The following is a 21997-nucleotide window of genomic DNA, read 5'->3' as shown; positions in this document are numbered from 1 at the left end:
ATATTTAGGGGATACCTTAGAATTCTGTAGTCAGTAGTTCATTGCCTCAGATTCCAAAATGTTAATTCTTAATTTACCAAGTATGTATTACTATAGATACTTCTGATTGCTTTACTGGATTCTAAACTCCCTGAGGGCAGGAACCATATTTTATATAAAACTTTGTAGTCTCAATGTCTAGAAGAGTGATCTATACCCAAAAGTTGTTAAATGCTTTGTTATTACTCTTCCTCCCACATCACCCTTCCCTCAAAAAAGCATTTTTGGAGTTCATTACCTAGTAATTTTCTGGGAAGACTACTTAATAAATTTTCTAATTATTTTTCTAATTTTTTGTTGACCCAATAGAGAGGTAAATTCCTTAAGGCAGGGACTGTCACTAGATTTTCTCATAGAACCTAATGCAATATTGGGCATCCATAGGTGAGGAATACTTGTGGAATGGAGTGGAGTGGAAAGGTTCTCACTAAGTGGCTTCAGAATCCTGCTGCTTCTTTCCATTTACCCCAGGCACAAGCCACAGCACTGCAATCCTTTCCATGATGCTGAGAGTGTTGGTTAAGAAGGGAGAGGTAGTGGTAGGCTGTTGAGCTAATGGGGGAGGGTGGAGCAGTTGGGGCTTGTTTCTCCAAATAGATGGTTATTACTCTGATTTTCAGGTCCAAGCTTGTGTCCCTTTCCATCTCAGATATCTTCCCTTTTTCATGTACTGTGCAGATGATTTCAAAGGACTTAGGTTTTCTTTGTATCTTTTCTATAGTTCATACTTTTAGTCTAAGGGATGTTGCCATCCGTGTAACAGTTGTAAGTTAATAGCTGTGGTGGCCTGGGACTTTGAAGTCTCAGCCACACTAGCCTTGAATATAGAAATGATATTTTCTCCCTTCAGCCCTGTTTAATTCGCCTGAAGCCATATATTCTTATCTTGTTTTGGAGGAGAGACTTTTAGGTTACAAATGTTGTCCAGGCACTTAAAAAAAAAATTATACCAGCTGTAATAGAGGTAATGATTAAGGACACACAGAGAGAGCACTATTAATAGAATATAGGGGAGAGTGTGTGTGTGTGTGTGTGTGTGTGTGTGTGTGTGTGTGTGATCATAGCTAATTTTGCTTTCAAACTGGAAATGTTTCTTTGGGATTTTGGCATGTTCTTTGATATGCTGAAAGATGAGAAAACATCATTTGGGAAACTCAGCATATAAACCGTATTTGGAAATGTACAGAGCCTCAGATTTCACATTTTAATGTTTTAATTGCCTGGTTTGGTAATACAACATTTTCAAGCTTCTCTCTTTCATTTACAGTTATGACCACATTTTTCCCATTTACAGTGGTGGGTGCTTGCCAGCACTTACTTCCTGCTTTCGCACAGGCAGCCCCAGCATGGACTGCTTATTGGCTCTGAGAGGGCAGTTCATCACATGTCACTTATGATGAGTATCATATTGACTTCTGAAGTGTTTACTTTGTTTGTTTGTTTGTTCTAGATACCACACATGCAGGCTTGGAAATTGTATGCATTTGCTACATTATTTGTTAGGTAGTTTTAGTAGAAAGTGCAAGGCACAAGGCAGATTTCAGTAGTGTTTCATGCTATAAGATGAAAGCAATTTCTTTGCGATTTGGTCCTTATTCTAAACACAGAATATGGGGAAACAAAAGGAAATGTCACCTTCATGATCTGGGAGGTAATTCAGAATGGAAAGCCTGCACAATGTAAAACAAAATGGTGTACTGGGTACACTTAACTTTTCTGGGAAAACTAACAAAAAATAAAACAGAAGCTAAAGTGTCCAGAGAGGACTAAATGCTTCTTAAGACTTTTGTTGTTGTGATTGGTTTTGGCTGATCTTGTCTAAATCTTCATGACCCCTTTATAGGGTTTTCTTGGCAAAGATATTGGAATGGTTTGCATTTTCTTTCTCCAGTGGATTGGGCAAACAGAGGTAAAGGGACTTGGCCAGGCTCATATAGATACTAAGTGTCTGAGACATACTAGAACTATGGGTCTTCCCGACTCTAGGTCCACTGATCCATATTCACTGAGCCATCTAACTCTCTGAAAGACTTGGCTTATTTCTAATAGAAAGTAATTTGTAATTACTTATTTGTAATTCTTTTCATGAAGAAGAGCGAATAATGATGTTTAAAGGTGGCAAATCCAGTAAAAAGGAACCAGCAATGGCTTTTCACTTCATTTAAATGAACATTTATTATGCCTCTGAAAGACTGTTCTAAGTGCTGCAGATAAAGGAACAAAACAAACAAACAAAAAACAAGCCAGGTCTTTAAAGAATTTGAATTCAATCAATCGCTTTAATAGAGAAGTAACAATAAAAAGTCACTAGTGGTGCTATCAAGGATAAAGTAAAGTTTGGTCATAACTTCACTGGAATATTTCCCAATTCAGGATTTTTGGATCACCACTGAAAGTCTTTCTCCTCTCCAGTTATTTATAATGTGTCACATAATTCAGTAGTACCTGTTGTTGGTCATTTCCAGATGAACTATAAATACTTTGTATTTTCATCTATTCCTTAGGAATTTCTTGAGTTGATTCAGTGGAGTTCTTGTTTTCTGGTATTCCTTTCTCTCGAGTCACTGTTTGGCTGAGTTATTTGGCATTAGGCTAGTCAGGAACCAATTAAAAACATTTTGGCTTCTCTGGTGCTGATTGGTGTTTCAGGCATTTACTGGCATTAGATGTCCTATATCTCTTTGTCCATGACTATATTGTTGTTCAGTTATTTCAGTCATGTCTAGCTTTTACAGTCCCCACTTGGGGTTTTCTTGGCAATGATGCTGGAATGATTGAGTTGCCATTTCCTTCTCTTACTCTTTTTTTAGACAAGGAAAATGAGGTAAACAGGGTCAAGTAACTTGTCTAGGGTCACACAACCAGTAATTAATTATTAAAACTCCTGAATTGTGGTACAAGATGAAGTTTCTGGCTTTGAGTCACAGGGTATGGGTTTAGAATCCACTTCTGATGTTTATGATTTGTAACTTTGGGATAATTATTTGGCCCTCATATGCCAAATGAGGTAGACACAATGGCTTCTGATATCTCTTTCCATTCAGGCTCTAAGATCCTATGCTCTATGAACTATGAAGTGAAGATTTGAATGTTACACAGCAATTTTACATGTATTTAAACATGTACATATACATATGCACATATGTATAAATAATATGAAAATAAAGCAGCAACAGAAAGGAGAACATGATGAATATTTCTCATCATTCCCTCCCTATGAGTTAATAGCCTGTTGAGAGTGGGAAATATTTTTGTGTTTATAAAAAATAGACTTCATGGAATTGGTGTTTTAGCTCATTCAATACTTTTCTACCTGAATTCTTTGCTTTAACCAGAATGGAGTAGTTAGATAGTTCAAAGGATAGAGCACTGGCTCTGGAGTCATCATTCTGAATTCAGATCTAGCCTCAGGCATTTTTACCTGCTTGACTCTAGGTAAGTCACTCAACCCTGTCTATCTCACTTTCTTTTTCTGTAAAATAGTTGGAGAAGAAAATGCCAAACCTTCCAGTATGTCTTCCAAGAAAAGCCAAAAAGGGTTACACAAAAGTATTTGGAATGTTCCTCCTACTTCTGTACCTATTCCTTATAACTAAGATATTCTCTAGCCTACCTGGTGCAATTATTTAATATTCATCATGTTCTCCTTTCTGTTGCTGCTTTATTTTCATATTATTTATACATATGTGCATATGTATATGTACATGTTTAAATACATTTAATATATACACAATTACTTATATTCTGTGGTTTTATATGTATATACATACACACACACATATATATATATTATTTGCTATTTTTCTTTATATGTATATATCTTTTCTTTACTTCAAAGTTGTATTTCAGGAGTTTTATAATCATAGGGCCTTAGAGATATTAGAGCATTCCAAAGGCAGCTAAAATATCAATCAATACCACCAACTCAAGATGACTTGCATCAGTTGCATGCTGAGCTCATGCTAAATAACAACCAGTTAACCAGTGAATGGAGATAAATATTGGAAAACACAAAACTTAAGGTCACATTTGGGAGATAGAAGAGACTCTGAGGCCATCTAATCCAATCCAATCCTTCAACAGAGGAGGAAATGATTACGTGTTTTGCCATCACAAAGCTAATACATAAAAGAGACAGGATTTGAATCTTGGCCCATGTTTCATTGTCTTTCAGACTAGATTCCATGAATCCAGAGATTTCTCCTTAGCTCTTATATTCCACTGATTCAACCCAAGGTCTCAGAGCACATTATGAGAATTTGAAATATCAGCAACTACCCTGGAAATGATAAGGTTACAGTAGGTATTTGTAAATAACTGCAGGGTAGTAGGATTTCCAGATGAAGTTACAGCATCCTCAAATACGGCCAATTCCTTGAAGGCAAGATGGTTTAAACTTTATTTTTCTGCTCTGGCACAATTCTCTATATGTCTGGACAGCAAATATTTCCTTGATTTGAAATGGGGATTACTTTCCTGTACTGTCTTCTTCCTCTCTTCTTCCTTTTTCAGTTTTTTTTTTTTTCTCTAATAATACTCCTTCATTTTCTCCCTTGACTCTTACTCAGGATATGAGATCACTTCCTATACTATACCTACTCAGACATAGGTCTTTTGCTTCGAAGAATCCCTTGTGTTCTTTCCTAGTGCAATAATTTGGCCTAATACAAAGACATGTGGTAGCACTCACCCGAGACTATACAGCCAGCTACATTTTCTCACATCATCTCATTCCTGTACTGTGTATCTTTGTTGACAGAGTTGCTTGGTATTCTGTTTTCCAGATCATAAGATACTCTTTTTTTATTTTTCTCCCTTGAAAAATAGTTGTCTAAAACAGCTCCATGTCTTAAATGAAATCTGTTATCTCTCTCATTGTTAAGCCAGCATCTCCTGGGGGAGCCCTCCCAATTTGGCTTCTTCTTTCCCCTAAACCAAATGGTCCTTTAAAAGAGGAGTTTTAGCACTCTTCCTTCCATACTTCACAGGATTTTGTTGAACCACAGTAGGCACCAGGGTCCCAGAGATTTGCTTTCCCATTCTAGTGACATATGCACACTTGAGAGAACAAGCAAGGATTTAGAAGGTGTCAATAAGATTGCAGCTGTTGATGACTTTGTGAAACATCCATCACTTTCCAGCCCTTTGGTGTTTTCCATTTCTAATCTCTCCAGCAGTTTACAAAATAGTCCAATGCATGAGACCTTCCCCAAGGACAAACACATAAGACAGGGGAAAACAAATGCCAACACCACAAAAGCCACCCAGGTAACCACACTCCCAAAGCTCTGGCACAACAACATCCCTCATGGCTCCCATGCATTCTTGCCTATCAACACATGCAGCTATATGTAATAAGATCTCAGTTAAACAGCACCATCAGAAAAACCAGTGCCTTTCTGATTTTATAAGCTATCTAGAACAAGAGAAAACCTGATAAGTTCATCAGAGATATTGGCTGAAGCAGCTGTTTTTCTGTCCCACAGATCAACTGCCTTGTCTTCCTGATCCTGCTAAGGCCAGGATGTCACACCTGGGATTCACATTCAGTAGAGGCACATGCCATCACTTCTACATTCTAATTGGGGCTTTCTGACTGGTTAATTCTACAAGACTACATTAGTTAATTCTGTCTACTCAGTACTCCCCATGGCTAACTTGTCCCTCTAGCTTTCCTCCCAAACTCCCACTCTTTTAATATTTGTTATCCAGAACTGCCACCCTAGGGAAAATTCTTTTGCTTAATACCTTTATTATGTGCACATCTCTATTTTTAGCTTAGTCCTATATTTCCTTAACCCTTATCCTCCTTCTGTGATGTTAGCACAATAGAAATTGAATTATAAGCCAATTCCCCTTCAGCCTCATTCTGTCCTTTGAGCTTCTTTCCTCTAGAATATGTATCCAGGATGAATTAATGAATGACTAATAACCCTGCCTTCAGTGATCTTATGTTCTACTGGATTAAGGTGATCCTGTTCATGCTCTCCTTTTCTCTCAGTTACTCACTTATACACTAACAACAGCATGCATAGAACATGAGTTGGATGCTGGAATTCTGGATTATAATCTCTTCATGCCTATGTACAGGAAAAAATGGTGCATCCACCACATCCATTACTCTGCCATGGTCTACCCTGCTGTCAGTTGTTGCGAGTCATAGTAGACAATAAACCAAAAAGCACATGAGGAGGAGCATAAGCCTTTGCCTTTCTTACCTTCTTTACCAGGAAGCAGCAGTATTAGTTGAGGAATCACAAGAGAAGGTTTTTGGAAGGGAGAGAGCAAGGGGACTATAACCATCCAATTTCAAGCATTCCACAAACCACTGGGACAAGACTAGTAATTCATTATCATCTCTGTAGAAGGGGTATCCACACCCTTCTCTCTACTCCACCTGCCACCTCTTGCTCAGGTCAAGGATGGATAATAAATAGACACTCACAAGACTGTGAAGAACATGATAATCTACTTCCCTGTGGCCCAACTATGATTCTGAATAATAGCCTTTTACAATGAAGGTTTTTCACTTTATTTTTTGCTTCATATTCATTCGCATCAGCTTTTTAACTTCCATGTTCCTTTTTCATGCTTATCTACCTTCCATTGTATGCTCTGGAGCCTCTTTTCTATTGCTAACAGACTATCTTTCAATCAATCTATGCTCTCCCCCAATAACTTTATTTATATTCTGTATTTAACTTTCTATGTTCACTCTATCCACGGAACTCCCCTTGCTATAAAAGTTATAGTTTCTCAAGGGTTTATTACATCCCAAAGTTTAATATTCTATGCTCTTGTCTTCTGAAGTTATCAGTGTTCTGATGAGAAAAAAATACTTTAAAAGTCATGATAACTGGCAATGTTTAGCAGTCTTAAAACGAAATCCTGGCATTCTTAACATATTTTAGGAAATCTGCAAACTTATATAGTTTTAAATTGTAAAATCTTATTATGTTACATACACACATAGAAATACACACATATATATATATATTATATAATATAACTTATTTGGATCCTATCATTCTGTATCTTAAATTCCCACCAAGTAGAGACATCACCCTGTTAATGTCATCTATCTTCTTCAAAGAATAAAGGAACAACAGCAACAACAACTTCTTTCTGAATTGAGAATAATCCTTAAAGGTAGATTTTTCATTTTTTCCTTAATGTTTAGAATATTTAAAAATGCTCATTTACATTTAATTTTACAAAGAATACTTTCCTTACATAATGTATATCTCATGGCTGTTCTCAAAGAGGTTAAGTTAGAAATAGATCAGAAATCAAAGGTAATTCATTGCTTGGTGGGGCAAAAAGGCTTGGTGAAAATTCAAGGGATTTTGTAAAACAAGACAGAAAAGAAACAAATTTGGCACATTTGCTGAACCTTTTGGCCATTAACACCTTTCCTCTCTCACCTTAAGATATTCTCTTATAATCAACCTTTCCTTGTTTCTTCTCATCAGTATGGTCCTTTAGAAAATACTTGTTTATTTAAGCCAATAAAGGATATGTTATTAGGAGAAAGGTGGGGGGAAAAAAGGCAATAGAGGAAAGGGATCTTGGAAGCCCATTTAGAGACGTGTGCCACTAAACTTTGCAGCCCCCTCTCTTAAGCATTTTATAAGTGGCCCCATTGCTTCTGTTACCTTTACTGAAAAAAAATCTAACTGCACTGCATTCTTTTGTCATCGAGTTGCCTTGGATACCTCCATACCACACATCTGATTCATGCATCTTGCCTGGGTAAGTCCAGGCCCAGGTCACAGGTTGGCATTTGCCCTGTGTTTCTCTTATATTTTCCAGGCATCTGAAAACTGAAGATAGAATGAGATAGTAACTAGTGTTATATCTAAGGAAAAAGGTTTTAAGAACTTTAGAAGTTAAAAAGAAAACTTAACAGGGTGGGGGGAAGTGAAGAACAAATGGAAAATGTTATAGGTTAAGCTTTTCATGTAAGGAAATGTTAGGGTCCCATATCACATGTGAAAGTGATGCATTGGGTTTTGAGAGAGATAGGAAATCAGTATGGCTGAGACAAGAGGCTTGTGGCCTTTAAGATGAGTCTTATTCCTTTGTCCTAAGCAGATCTATTTCGCAGTCTGAGCTTAGCTTAGGTAAGCCCTTGGGTAAGCAACATGCAGAAATCAACTAGAGCCTGCCCAGCACGTTGGAAATCAAGTTTTCTGATTAAACTCACTCAAGTTACTGTTTTACTTTTAAATTAAAAAGGAGAATTAAAATATAAATGGGTTTGGGGAGAGAGCCTTTCATTAAGTCTGAATACATTTGCTGAGGTGGGGTGACTGCAGGTGTATGTATGTTTCTCTCTAATTACTTTTTCTAATCAAACTCCTTTAATATAATGTTCATTGAAGGGGACAGAGTAGAAAAGCAGATTATTAATTTTCTTTCCCAAACCCAACTTTTCTTTCATTTGCAGATTCAACTTCTTTGACTCTGCTATTCCAAAGTTCCTGTTTATTAGCATATAAGGAGCTGCAGTTTAAAACAAGATTCTGAAATCTTAACATTGTAATTTGCTTCTTGTAAATGGTTATAACTGCAGTTTTCCTATCCAAAATATGTCTTCTTAATGTTTCAACATACACATTCATCTGACATGACTAGTGTGCATGGTCTGGCCTGGGCACTATAGGGAGTGCTGATCAGTTTATATATGAAATTGAATTTTGATCTTCTAAAAAGAAGACAAACTTCTCAGTTGTCAGGTTTGCTAATTATAAAAAGAAAATTTGATTGTTGACATTTGTTTAGGAAAAGATCTTGGGGCTAAGAATAGAGTAGTAGATAAAAAAGAGGGGAGAATTCAATTTATTTCCACAAGTATTTACTAAACCCCTCTTAATGGCAATGAACTGGGTTAAATTAAAAAAAATGGAGCAGCTAAATACAGCTCTCAAGGAAATGACAGTCTTTGTGAGGGGGTTGAGGTAGGAACTAATATGTAAACAAGTATCCATGGTACAAGGTAAAGCAATGTGCTATTGATGTGATCTATGATGTGGGGTTTGGTACCACATTTGGCACCAAAAACTGGGGTTGGTCATGTAAAGAATTCACTATCTTTGGCCAAAGATAGATTTATTTAAGGAATAGGTTACAGACAAAATGGAGAGAAATACAAGAGACACTGGGAATGGTAAATATAAAATGGAGTGGGAGAGCATATGAAAGACAAGTTCCTCAGTGGAACTCACAATTACCCAGTAGAAAGGGAGCCCCCCCATGAGGTTGGGGCTTGCCCTTAGCTGGCAGGCTAAATCCTGAAATGAACATAGTAGTAGTATCCTAAAAGAGATAGTTAGCTCTAAGGTGGAGAAGTGGGGTTGGGAAGCATAGTGGAGTTAGGAGAGATATCACGTGGCTTGGGGGAACAATGAAGAGTGTAGACTGACAGAACTGACCCAAAGGAGGGCAGAGACTATGGCATGGTCTAAAAGTTGTCTTAGAGAATTTAGCTTTAGGGACTTGCATAACTTGGATTTCTGACTGAATTACCTCTAGTGGGTGGGACCAGGAGCTAAACTGATCTGAATTATCAGAGCCTTCTTACTGTCAGCCCCAGAGAATAATTTTTATTAATTCAGTTTCTCTCTGTTTACCACACCCATTCAGGCTCTTATCCCTATGACAAATTTGAAGCGTTTTTGTTTGTTTGTTTGTTTGTTTATGGAAGTGTTGGTAGATGAGTTGATCCTTGGAATATGATTTACAAAAGATAAACCCACATAATTTACTATGTTATTGTTAAGTCTTACTAAATAAAGTTTAAGGGACAAAGAACAAGATGTTGAACAGTTATCTAAAGATCATTAGATCATTTGAGAGGTCAACCATGTCTTTGCACAGAATTTAGCTTGATCATTTACACATGCTTCCAATACCCAAATGCCTATAATCATATTCCTCTAAAGATGTGGATCATATCTGATGCATTCCTGTCCATCCTTTGTGACTCATGTCCATGTTTCCTTCAAAGTTCATAGGGGAGTCTGCCTCATATTCCAGAGTTGTCCTTTGAGTTCTTCTATTGAAGCACACAGACTGTTATCCTTTGGCATGTTCTTCCCTCCTCCTCAATTCTTTGATAACTTCCTTTACACTGCTTCTATATCAGAATTCCTGTTTAGCAGTGCATTGCAATCATGTCATGCTCATGATGTACCTCTCTGTTGTTTTGTGAGTGATTTCCAATTTTAGTTCTTTTGATATTCTAGTGTTCCAACATCTAATCTCCCACTTCCCTGCACATCAACTTAATTGTGATATGAGACATTTTGATAATTCCACTACCTTTTGCTTCCCTTTTCTCCTACTCCCTGCCTCATTCCTAACAGCATTTTGATATTTTACTTTTAAAGAAGAAAGGAAATTGTGTTGAATCATGTTGTCAAACTAGCTCCAATGTGGAAAGTTCAGTAATAGTGAATGGTTTTGAGAATTGTGTTAGTAAGTCCTCTCTCTTTTCTACCCAGAAGCAAACCAAAGCAAAACAATACAGCTTTCCGGACCATATTAGTTAAATGATTAATCCTAGGGAATAGCTCTAACACCTCATCTGAACAGGAACATTAGATAAAAGGACCTATTAAATACCAGAATGAAGGTGTCAAATCAAATGAATTTGAATGCATAAAGTGCTTTGTGAATTTTAAAACAACATATAAATTAAACCATCATTATTATTATCTCCTTCACTGAGTCCTCCTCCCATGCATCATCATGACATAGAGGTAACCTTGTGTTCTCAAAAGTCATGTCAGCTAAATCCAAGCTTTGGCAACTCCTACCAAGCTGGAAAAGTTTCAGGTTCAGATCCAGCCATGGCCTGTATGCTTGTCATCGACATTCCAGGCTTTCCAATTTTAAAGAGGCTCATTGCAAGGAGGTTGGTCACCAGGCGGATTATTTTTTGTTTCTGTTTTAGATAACATAACTCTTGAAGGCAGCCAAATAAATTGTATAGAAGTTGGGATAGGGGTTGATAGTGGGAGTTTCCATGTGGATGACATCACAGCTGTTGGAAATATTGGAGCATTGGGGGAGATTCACTGGGAGTATCTGTATTTCAGATATCAGCAATTGCTAAATTGCTACAAAACATGGCTTAATGTATTATTTTGTTGATTGTCTAGATTTAGGAAAGTGTTAAAAATGCAGATTAAAATTAAGAGTGCATGCATGTGTTTTTTTTTTTCCCTTTTCTGCTGGAAAGCTTGGTTGTATTTCTAGTGCTTCATTATTACTGCATAAATATTGTTTGAGCTTAGCAGGAGTGCAGTGGAGGAAAACTCAGGGAATGAAGTCGTCCCCAGACTGAAGTTTGTTGACTGGTGACTAATAATAATAATAATAACAACAATTGGTATTCACTATATGTAGTATTCCAAGGTTTGCAAAATGCTTTACATCCCTTATCTCATTTGAGCCTCACAGTACTTTCCCCAAAAATTTAGATCATCACCTAAAAGAAAATAGCCCTGTTCAGGCTTCTGCTTCAGATTGTACTGCTGGCCACCTGAGTTTTATTACTCAGGATGAGCTCACCCAGGGATGTCACTGAGCTGGAGTTTGGCACTGGTCCTATTCCATCAGGTTCAAACTCTATGCCTCTAGTGCTGAGAAATCCACTGCCAGGATCATATATAATTACTTACACTGCCCAGGACACAGGTATATGCCCTAGGATTATAGCACATTTAAGTCACTAGTTTCTGACTTTCCCTTCTCCCTTCCTGCCTAGAGGCAGAGAACCTCACCTTTTCTTACAGTGTCTTTTAAGCCTCCCTTCTTCCAGCTGCTCTTAATTATGTATGCCATTTTTTTCTTTCTGTTGGAGATCCTTGATACCTTGTGCTGGAGGTGTGTAAGGGAATAGACAGACGAGGAAGAGAAGGAAGTCCTTTCTATTCTCTTCTTTCTGAAGGCACCCCTTTTGGATCTTTCTGATGTAAATCTAAGGCCTGTGGTTGCAAATGGAAAGTGTGTCGCCACTGGCCGGGTTGCTGTGTAATCTACCCTTTGCCACACCCTCCACCACCCACCCACACCCAGCCTCTCAGGATAGTTCCAGCGGTACCTATTTGTGGATGGGCAGGGCTCCTCCAATTAAGCAAGTCTCTGCAAGAAACCTGTCTCCCTGCAGTGGGCAACAAGAGGGGATAGGGGAGCCAAGGGGAAATATTTACTGACATCTTGCCAGAGAGGAAGGGAAGGGGCAGAGCGGCTTCCATATACCCTCCCACCTCTTTTCAACTTCCTCACCAGCTTGGCAAACACCTGTAGCTAAGGGATGGGAATTTGGCAAAGTCAGAGTGTCTCATTTTAGTCCCCCACCCTCCAACTCACCTTTTTTTTTTAAGCTAGCATACAGTCTTTTTTTTTTTTTTAATCTAAGTCATCTATTACAGTATTTAGACCTGCAAGAGAATTGAGAGATCATCTCATCTCAATGAGAGTCCTATCCCCTCATTTTCCCCAATGAGAAACTACAGCTTCAAGAGATAAAATTGCTTGTTTCATTAAGATCTCAAAGCCAGTAAGAGTCAGCTGAGATCTTATGCAAAGGTCTCTGCTGTCTAAATCTAATGCTCTTTTCCTACTGTGTTCCTTGATTTTAAGAGAATGTAGATTCTTTTCTTGCTGCTAGTGAAAAAGGAGACTTGACAAACATCTCCTTAAGGAGTTGAGTAACAGAAGCAGGAAGTAGGGTCATATGAGGCTAAGGAATTAGAACCAGGGCTGGAGCCAAACTTGACCAAACTTGCAGAATGCACATCAACCTTAGTATGATATTCTGAATGCTCTGTGGGTGCAGAAGGAAAGAACTTGAGAATCCACATTATTTCCAATACCTTACTTAGGATCATAGCACACCTTAAAACATCACATTGATCTTTGAGCATGAAGGATGCTATATCACTGCCTTATTTTATAGATGAGGAAACTGAGGTTTATGGAAATTGGGACCTCCATTCTCATTCTGATTTCATTTCCATTGTCAGGATATTATGCTGCCTCTTTCAGTTTGGATGAATTCAAATTGGGAATCTTTGAAGGAAGAAGAAGCACTTGATATGGAAGCAGAGGATTCACAAAGGACTGTGTGCATTGACTATGAGAGACTTTCAAATTTCATCTTTTACAAGAGATCTTGATTTTTACGAATCTCTTTGCCGATCTGGTGAAACCTATGTATCCCATCTCAGAATAATGCTTTGAAATGTATACAATAAAGTATACAGCATTACAAAGGAAACCAAAGGTTAGTGGAAAAAAATATATATATGCATGCATGCTCATACACACACACACACACACACACTCTCTCTCTCTCTCTCTCTCTCTCTCTCTCTCTCTCTCTCTCTCTCTCTCATATATGCCCTTGTCAAAATTCATAGACCTCCTGAAATCCATCCACAGATTCCTTGGAGGCTTGTGGATTTGAGGTTATGAACCTCTGATGTAGTCTATCTCTTACCTTTCTGAAGGCTCCTAATGAGTTTTGCTCAGATAAAACATGATCCTGTTTAGAATGATTACTTTGAAAAGAGAGTGCGTAATCCTTTTCCCCTCTCTGTTTCCGGGTCACTTGATCTAGCATTCCATGTGTTCTCCTGCCACCCAGTAAGAGGGAAACAGTCTGAGAGTACAAACAAATCTTCATTTTCTCCTCCCACATTGTCTTCAATCTTAAAAGCAATACAAAAACAAAAAACAAAAAAACAAAAAATTTCTTAGAAAAATGTTTCCTCAAATGTTCTGAATCATTATTGATCAGAGAAATGCAAATTAAAACAATTCTGAGGTACCATTACAACTCTCACAGAGTGACTAAGATGACAGAAAAATATAATAATGAATGTTGGAGATGTGGGAAAACTGGAATACTAATACACTGTTGGTGGAGTTGTGAACTGATCCGGTCATTCTGGAGAGCAAATTGGAACTATGCTCAAAGGGCTATCAAACTCTGCATACTCTTTGATCCATCAGTACCTCTTCTGGGCCTGTATCCCAAAGAGATCATTAAAAAAGACAAAAGGACCTATGTGAGCAAAAATGTTTGTGGCAGCCTTTGTGTAGTGGCAAGGAACTGGAAACTGAATGGATGCCCATCGGTTGGAGAAAGTAGAATAAGTTGTGATATATGAATAAAATATAATTGTTCTATAGGAAACAATCAGCAGGATGATTTCAGGGAGGTCTGGAGAGACCTACATGAACTGCTGCTAAGCAAAATGAGCAGAACCAGGAGATCATTGTACATAGCAACAGCAAAATTATATGATGATCAATTCTGATGGATGTGGCTCTTTTCAACAGGAAGGTAATTCAGGGCAGTTCCAATGGTCTTGTGGTGAAAAGAGCTATCTGTACCCAGAGAGAGGATTGTGGGAACTGTATGGATGACAACATAGTATTTTCTTCTTTCTTATTGTTGTTTGCTTGCATTTTGTTTTCTTTCTCATTTTTCCTTTTTTATCTTATTTTTCTTGTGTAGCATGACATTTGTGGAAATATGTATAGAAGAATTGAACATTTTTAACATATTTGATTACTTTCCATCTAGGGGAGGGGGTGGAGGGAAGGGAAGGAAAAAAATTTGTAACACAAGGTTTTGCAAAGATGAATATTGAAAATAATCTATGAATATGTTTTGAAAGTAAAACCTTTAATTGTAAAAAAAAATTAAAAAGAAATATTTCCCCAGCCTTCAACTCTGCCCCATTACAACTTGATATTTTTATATAATCTAAAGATATTAGTAGAAAACATGTCAGTTGGTGGGAAGAAGGCGGATGTAATGGAAAGAATACTGTACATATGATTATAAATTGAGAACTGGAGAGTCCCTTAATTTAAGAAATCATAGAATTTAGGAAAGAGACAAAAAATGCTTTTATATTTCCAGTTCTGCTTCCAATTGCCTGTGTGATCATGGGCAAATCAGTTCATCTCTTTGACTCTGTTTCCCCATATGAAAATTGAGGGGGCTAACACTGATTTTTCTAAGCTCTTCTAGCACTAGCATTGAGTGGTGTGATAGAAAAAACAACTCATGATATTGAATTAACTAAGTAAATTGATACTGGTGGTAAAAATGGAAAAAGTCACCAAGAAATTCCCCAGTGGACAATTATTTTGTATTATAACAAAACTAGATCATTGTCATTATTGCTGCTGTGCCCATATGTTCTTTTCTATACTTAGGAATGTAGTACATTTTTCTTGGTAAGAAGGAAGAGTATATGTGTAGGGGTGGAGTTAGGCATTACAATCTGGGAAGGGAAATAATTATATATATTTTTTTCCACCAGGAAAATGCCTTCAATACCTGTCCCATGGATGGACAAGAACCAAGTAGCCTACTTTTTTAGTTTAGAATGTTAAATGCCTTTTAGTTGGCAATAAAGTTATGCTTGTGTTTTTCTTCATTAATTTACCATATAATTGGTCTGTTGTTAACACCTTTGCTTATAGGGACTGAATTTTGCCTGACCCTTTTGCATAGTTCCTGAGCTATCTGCATACTTTTGTCTTTATGGTACTATTTTTTTTTAGGCTAGCAATTACTTCTTGCAGTTGGAACTGTAAAAACAGACCTTCCCACAGCAACTGAAAAAATAAAAGCAGAAATTCTGAGGTTAAATAATTGTAGTTGTCAGAGTAGGATTATAGAAATCATGGAGTTTGTGTGGATTTGGGTTTTCTTTTAGTTAAAGGTGTTGGTCAGAGGTATAGGGGTCACCCAGAGTAACTAAACTACATACTGATTTTTACTTTGAAGCGGAGAAATGCTACCCCTGAGTATGTTTGAGAGAGGAAGCCAAATTTTAATGAAGGAGGGTCATTATTAATGTTTCCATGGTTTGGGCAGTTTAAAGGCCCAGAGTTTTAGAAAGTTTGTTAGTTGTGGGGAGAAGAACCCACACTTAGACAAGGTTAGAGCTAAGGTTCTCAGACTTCACTTGAATGTGAAAATCAAGTGCCAAGGCCCAAGAAAATTGTGGTGAGTGATCACTTAGTGATTTTTATATCCTGAGATGCCAGCTGTGGTATGTTATGCAATGGTAGAAAGGATGGAAGCCATGTGACCATTTTCAAGGGCCAAGTATCTTAGAGATCTTTTCAATAGAAGCAGGAACCTCATTATTTTGGATTAAGAAATTCTAATTTTAAAGAATTGTGCCCTTTGATAATGAACATGATGACAAACTTCTCCTCTCCCCAGTCCTATGATATAAAATATATAAGTATCTTTACTTTGCTTTCATCTCCTTAGAAATTAATAAAGGAAGAAAAAAGGATCTTAGAATTAGGGGTATCTCTGTGTGTATGTGTGTGGCAGGGGGAGTCCTGGTCATATACTTTTTTTAAAGGAAAGCTTTTATTTTCCATTAAAGCTGTAGATCCCCAATTTCTCTCTTAATTCTAGGATTAAGACACATGTGAATATTTTTCCCCAGTGAATTTTGTTTTTCCCCAGTAAATACTGTTGACAGCAGGATTGCCATTTTTGCCATTGGTTAGCATCATCATCATGTGTTATTATTATTAGGATTATTATTCTTTTGCCAATGCCTTTCTCCCAAAGTGATGCTGTCTAGACTATGCAATGAACAAACAATAGTAATTTAAAAAGGAGAGTCCAGAAAGGTGAAATGTAAGGGCCAGCCAAAGTTACAATGAGCACCAATCTTTACACTATTTTGTTTGCTCCTCCTTTATTAGGAAACAGTGTGTTACTACTGAAAGAAAGCTGAATTTACAAAGCTGATCTTATAGTCCCAGGAACTGAGTTTGAATGATTAATCTTTGCCATATTACTTGTATGAACTTGGGCAAAATTAAGCAGTTCTCTTGGGCTTTAGTTCTACTTCTATAAAAAAAGAAAGGAGCTGGACTCAACCTTAGAAGTCCCTTCAGATCCTATGATCTTTCCTATGCTTCTCGTTAAGATCAGTCCTTGTATAAAGGAGAATCAGTTGGAAACTCAATAGACTTGATTGTCTGCCCTTTCTAAGCAACATTATTGCTTAAGACCATAGTTTGCCATTCAGAGCCTTCTACACCCTAGCTACCCCCTATTTTTCCAGTTATTGAATATTATTTTCTTTCATTTTCTCTCAATTTCTGGAGAAATGAGCTTCCAATTGTTCTTTGCATGTGACACCCCATCTTTCACCTCTGTACCTATTTGCAAGTGAATTTCAATGCACCAAAAGCATTACCTCCTCACCTTGACCTCATAGAATCGCTACCGTTCTTCTAAACACATGTGAGACAGTATTTCTTTTATTTCTAGCATCACAAACAGTGCCTTGCAGTCAGGAAGGACTTACTACCTGTTTGTTGTATTGAAGTGAACTTGGCTATCCATAACCAACTGAAAAAGGCAGATCATCAAAATCAAAGAAGAGCCCCAGGATTGTTGGTTTCTTAAAATGGTAGCATGGTCTTCCTTCTTTTGTTTAGAATGAGTAAAGAGAAGTAATATTACTTCAAAACCTAATAGAATGTTTAACTCAAGAATGAATAACAATAACAAAAAATAATAAATTGAGCATTCTCTGGTCTCCAAATGGCCCCCATATTGTCTTCATCATTCTATACAGGCTATGAGATGTAGTAACACCTAATATTAGACTTCTTTATACTTAGCAATGATAGAGGAAAATCTGGAAATATATGGATCCAAAAAACTCTTCTTTCTTAGTCTTATCCTCTGTAGACTTACCTATACTCTTCAAGTTCATGAGTAGGAGACTTTTTATCTTTAAGAGTTGATTCTTTACCCCTAGGCAAAGACACTTGGTGGTGTCAGGCAGAAATCTTGTCTCTTTTGATACAATTCCAGGACTCATTGGGCAAAGGTCTCATTGTAGTTTATGATGAACATTCCGTATACATCATGATTATAATCTCTGTTGGCAAGACTACACCTGGTTCTCATCCATAAGAAGGATTACTCACTCGATATCCATCAAACACCCCGTGATTTCAGGGTCCCCAGTTTCTCAAGTCTAAAATGTTTTGCTCTCCCACATAGATGAGTAGGCACAGCAGAGAGACAAATCTAAGCCTTGGGGGCAAGATTATTTTTTTCTCTTCTATCAGACCACTCATATTCTTGGCATTTCTTATGTAAATATGGCCATCCAAATCCCCAAGGTGTTTTGAGCTTAAAATCTTAGAATAGTGGAAAAAGGGAAAACGTGCTTCTAGTTTGGAGTACAAAAGTACCTTTTTTCTTCTACAACTACTTTTGCTGTATCTGCTTAGTAAATGCTCCCTCTAAAAGCTATTTAACTCTGTTTAGCTATTTCTTCATAAGTCAGAACACAACATATGGGGGCTTGTGAATGATAGTACCAGGGGGGAAAAGGAACCCAACCATTCAGGATTACCACTAGCACTCTGAAGGAAACAGTAATCAGATATCCTCTGTTTCCCCAAAGTAAGCAAGGACTGGGAGCATGAGACTGGAGAGGGTGCTGTACTTAATTGATTGCATAGGTGGAAGAACTAATATTTCATTCCCTCAGCTGCTCTAAGTTCTCTCTTTTGTTTTCTATTTGTATATACCTCGGAGTACTTGCAGTGAGATACCTAGTCCCATGCTGAATCCCTCAGGCCAGTGGTTAGAAGCCAGCCACAGGCAGGGAGTAAATTGGTGATCTGTAGTAAATCCTACAGAAGAGAGACTTATTGGCAAGTAGTGTGAAAGTCTCACAATAGACTATTTGTTCCCTGTAGTCCTCTATTTTTGCTTTTCTGTCATCATAAATTCTTTCTACTCTCCCCTCACAATATCATATTATTATCTTTCTTTATGTTTTCTTGATCAAATGGGATTATTTTTGAAAAGTGCTTAGCATAATGTCTGGCACTTAGTAAGTGCTTGATAAGGGCTTGTTCCTTTCTTGGAAACAAAGTCAACACAGTACAATAGAAAGAGCACTAGAATAGGAAATGGAGGTCCTAGTTCCCCTAACTACATGTGTGGTGACTTTGGGCCATACATGTAAATTTGTTGCAAAACCTTTTGTTCCAAATTTCCCCCTTCTTCTCCCCCTTCCCTGCCCCCCCCCCAGCTGTCAGGTTGTCCAATACACACACCTGTAAATTTTTGGAGCCATCAGTTCCTTGTTAGAAAGAACACTGGGCTATAATCATATTTGTCTGCCTCCTTAAATATTATTAGTTTAGAGAATATGCTTTTCAGGTTCAAGTTACATTTCTGATTATTCTGATTACTCATTATTAGGGAGAGCAAGACACCAAGCTTTATATCAAAGGCTGGAATTATCACTAAAATACCAGTTCCACAATGAGCACACATAGTAAATAGCAATGAAATCGATTTATCGAAATTGATAGCAAAGCAGAAGTAAGATAAAATGTACATAGGAGAGTATATCAAACAATAGAGTAAAGGAATTGGGGGTGTGTGCATGTGGCGAGAGACTGTGAGACAGAGACAGAGAAAGAGACAGAAACAGAAAGAGAAAAACAGAGACAGAGGGACAGAGACAGAGAGTTAGAGATGAGAGAGAGAGAGTCAGACAGACATGCACAGAGACACAGACACAGAGATAGGGAGGATAGGCAGAGATAGACACAGAGAGACAGATAGACACACACCCAGAGAAAGACACAGAGAGAGACAGATCTCCTGATCTCTTGAGGGAAAGTCCCCTGGAACTTCTAATGTTGGGAAAGAGGGACACCACAGAGACTTCCAACTTCTTGTATGTTAGCTTCTTCCCAATCTTTTCCTTCAGATTTTTTAGATCCAGATCTAAAGTAGGGTTTGCATTGTTCTCTCTCAAGGCTGGAAGCCAGAAATACCCAAAATGACTACAGAGTTTGAAGAACTCAAGATACTTGAAGAGAAACTCTTGTTGAGTTGTTGAGTGAAAAGATTCAGAGAGCTTGCATTCTCCTTCTCTGGTAACTCCTCCCTGCGTTCCAATACAGGCATAGGGTATTGATCTTTACCAATGAAAATAGAATATCATATCAATGGGCTTTGAGACTCAGGTTACACATAATTTACTCTAGAGATAGTAAAAAGCCACTGTAGTTGATTGACTAAGGAAGCCACATGATTAGATTTGCACTGAAAAAACAAAACAAAACAAAACATTACTTTGGCAACAATGTGTAGGATAGACTTGGAGTGATGAAAGTCTTGTTATGCATATATTGTTTTGTGAACCAATAGTCAAAACTTTATTTATTTCACTTTAAAATTTTCTTAAAACTTTTTTATTTCTTGGGCCTGCATTGGTGGGTTTTATTAATATACTCCAATCTCAAACTGTTCATTTTTTTTGTTGCTCAGTCATTTCAATCATGTCTGACTCTTTGTGTCTACATTTGGGGTTTTGGCCAAGATAGAGGAGAGATTTTCCATTTCCTTCTTCATGTACCATTTCTTTGTCCACATATTTAGAGCTAGAATGGATCTGGTAGGTCATGTAGTCCAGCGCTCCATTTTACAGATAAGGAAACTAGAGCCTACAAAACTTAAAAGTCACAGAGGTGCTGAGTAATAGAGATGATATTCAAATTTAGAAATTCTAACCTAAGATCATGTGCTCTTTCCATTGCTGTTAACTTAGGAAACATTAAATTGCAATATCTTAAAAATGAGAACGGTAATTTCTCCTTCTTTTAGAAGGAAGAAACGAGTCTATCCTTGATCCTCTTCTCAGCACTACTTTTCCCTTTTGGAAACTCATTCATTTCTATACCTTCAGCTACCATCACAGGGAGATCAGTCTCAAATGATACTGAGGTGAGCTTTAGAAGCAACTAAGACTAACTTTTGTGTGCTTGTCAAATTTCTTTGTGACTATTTACATCTCTGAAATCTTCAAATGATACAAATCAGAGCTTGATTTATTGTTTTGTTATTTTTCAAGTCTTAAGAAAATGATGTAGAAAAGTTAAATAATTCAAATTAAAGTGAAAAGTGTGTCATGAATACTTTCCCTTCTTTTCTTCTTCCTTCATTATCATCTTCATCTTCATCATTTTCATCATCATCTTTTCCTTCTTGTGTTTTTTCTTTCCCTGCTTCCTCTTTCTTTCCCTCCCTTCTTCCTTCCTTTCTTTCCTCCCTTTTTCCTTCCCTCCTTCCTTCCCTCCCTCCCTTCCTTCCTTTTTTCTTTCTTTCCTTCCTTCCTTCTTTATTTTCTTCCTCCTCTTCCTCCTCCTTTTCCTTCTCTTCCATTTTCTGAGTGTTAAACATTTTCTAGCATTTTTCAGCACATCCCTAAAATACTCAAATTTCTATTTAAAGCCCTGGAATATCTCTTGAACTTCAAATCTGTTTCTCTAGCTGTCTTATTTCCTTTTAAGAATTAGGCTTAATGAATGAATGAACAAAAATCTAACAGTGAATAAATAAGTGAAAAATGTTTTATTAAATGCCTTCTATTTTATTAAATACCATAAAAGTTATATCCTGATGTTTTTCAATACAGTCATGTAATCAAGGCCACAAGTATCCCTGGAAATCTTGAGGAGCATCACTGCTTCTTTAAGCTCCACAGAATCTCTATCTCTTGAGAAGAGTTGGCCTAGCGTAGAGAGGCTGATTGGCTCAGACAGATCTTTGAATATATCCTTGAAATGAAAGAATAAATGAATTAATGACAACTTTTAAAAAATTAATTTATTTTTAATACATATTGCTTTATGAATCATGTTGGGTGAGAAAAATCAGAACAAAAGAGAAAAATCATGGGAGATAAAAACAAAACAAAAAAAAGCCAGAAAGAAGTGAACATAGCATGTATTGATTTACATTCAATCTCCATAGTTCTTTTTTCTGGATACAGATGGCATTTTCTGTCCAAAGTCTATTGGGATTGCTTTGGATCCCCAAACCACTTAGAAGAACCAAGTCTTTCAT

At 37.2% G+C, this 21997-nt stretch overlaps 1 long non-coding RNA gene across 2 annotated transcripts in view; it reads left to right on the top strand.

Annotated features, from left to right (window-relative positions):
• Positions 1-21997, top strand: part of LOC116420629 — a 143296-nt gene that overhangs the window by 110715 nt on the left and 10584 nt on the right. For both annotated transcript variants that reach the window (XR_004231005.1, XR_004231006.1), the window contains one exon: positions 13074-13333. This is a non-coding gene — a long non-coding RNA (uncharacterized LOC116420629). The remainder of the gene's footprint in view (positions 1-13073; positions 13334-21997) is intronic.

This window comes from Sarcophilus harrisii, chromosome 1 (genome assembly GCF_902635505.1).
Source record: "Sarcophilus harrisii chromosome 1, mSarHar1.11, whole genome shotgun sequence".
Taxonomy (NCBI): Eukaryota; Metazoa; Chordata; class Mammalia; order Dasyuromorphia; family Dasyuridae; genus Sarcophilus; species Sarcophilus harrisii.
The sequence above is the reverse complement of the archived record's forward strand: the minus strand, read 5'-3'. Positions and strand labels throughout refer to the sequence as shown.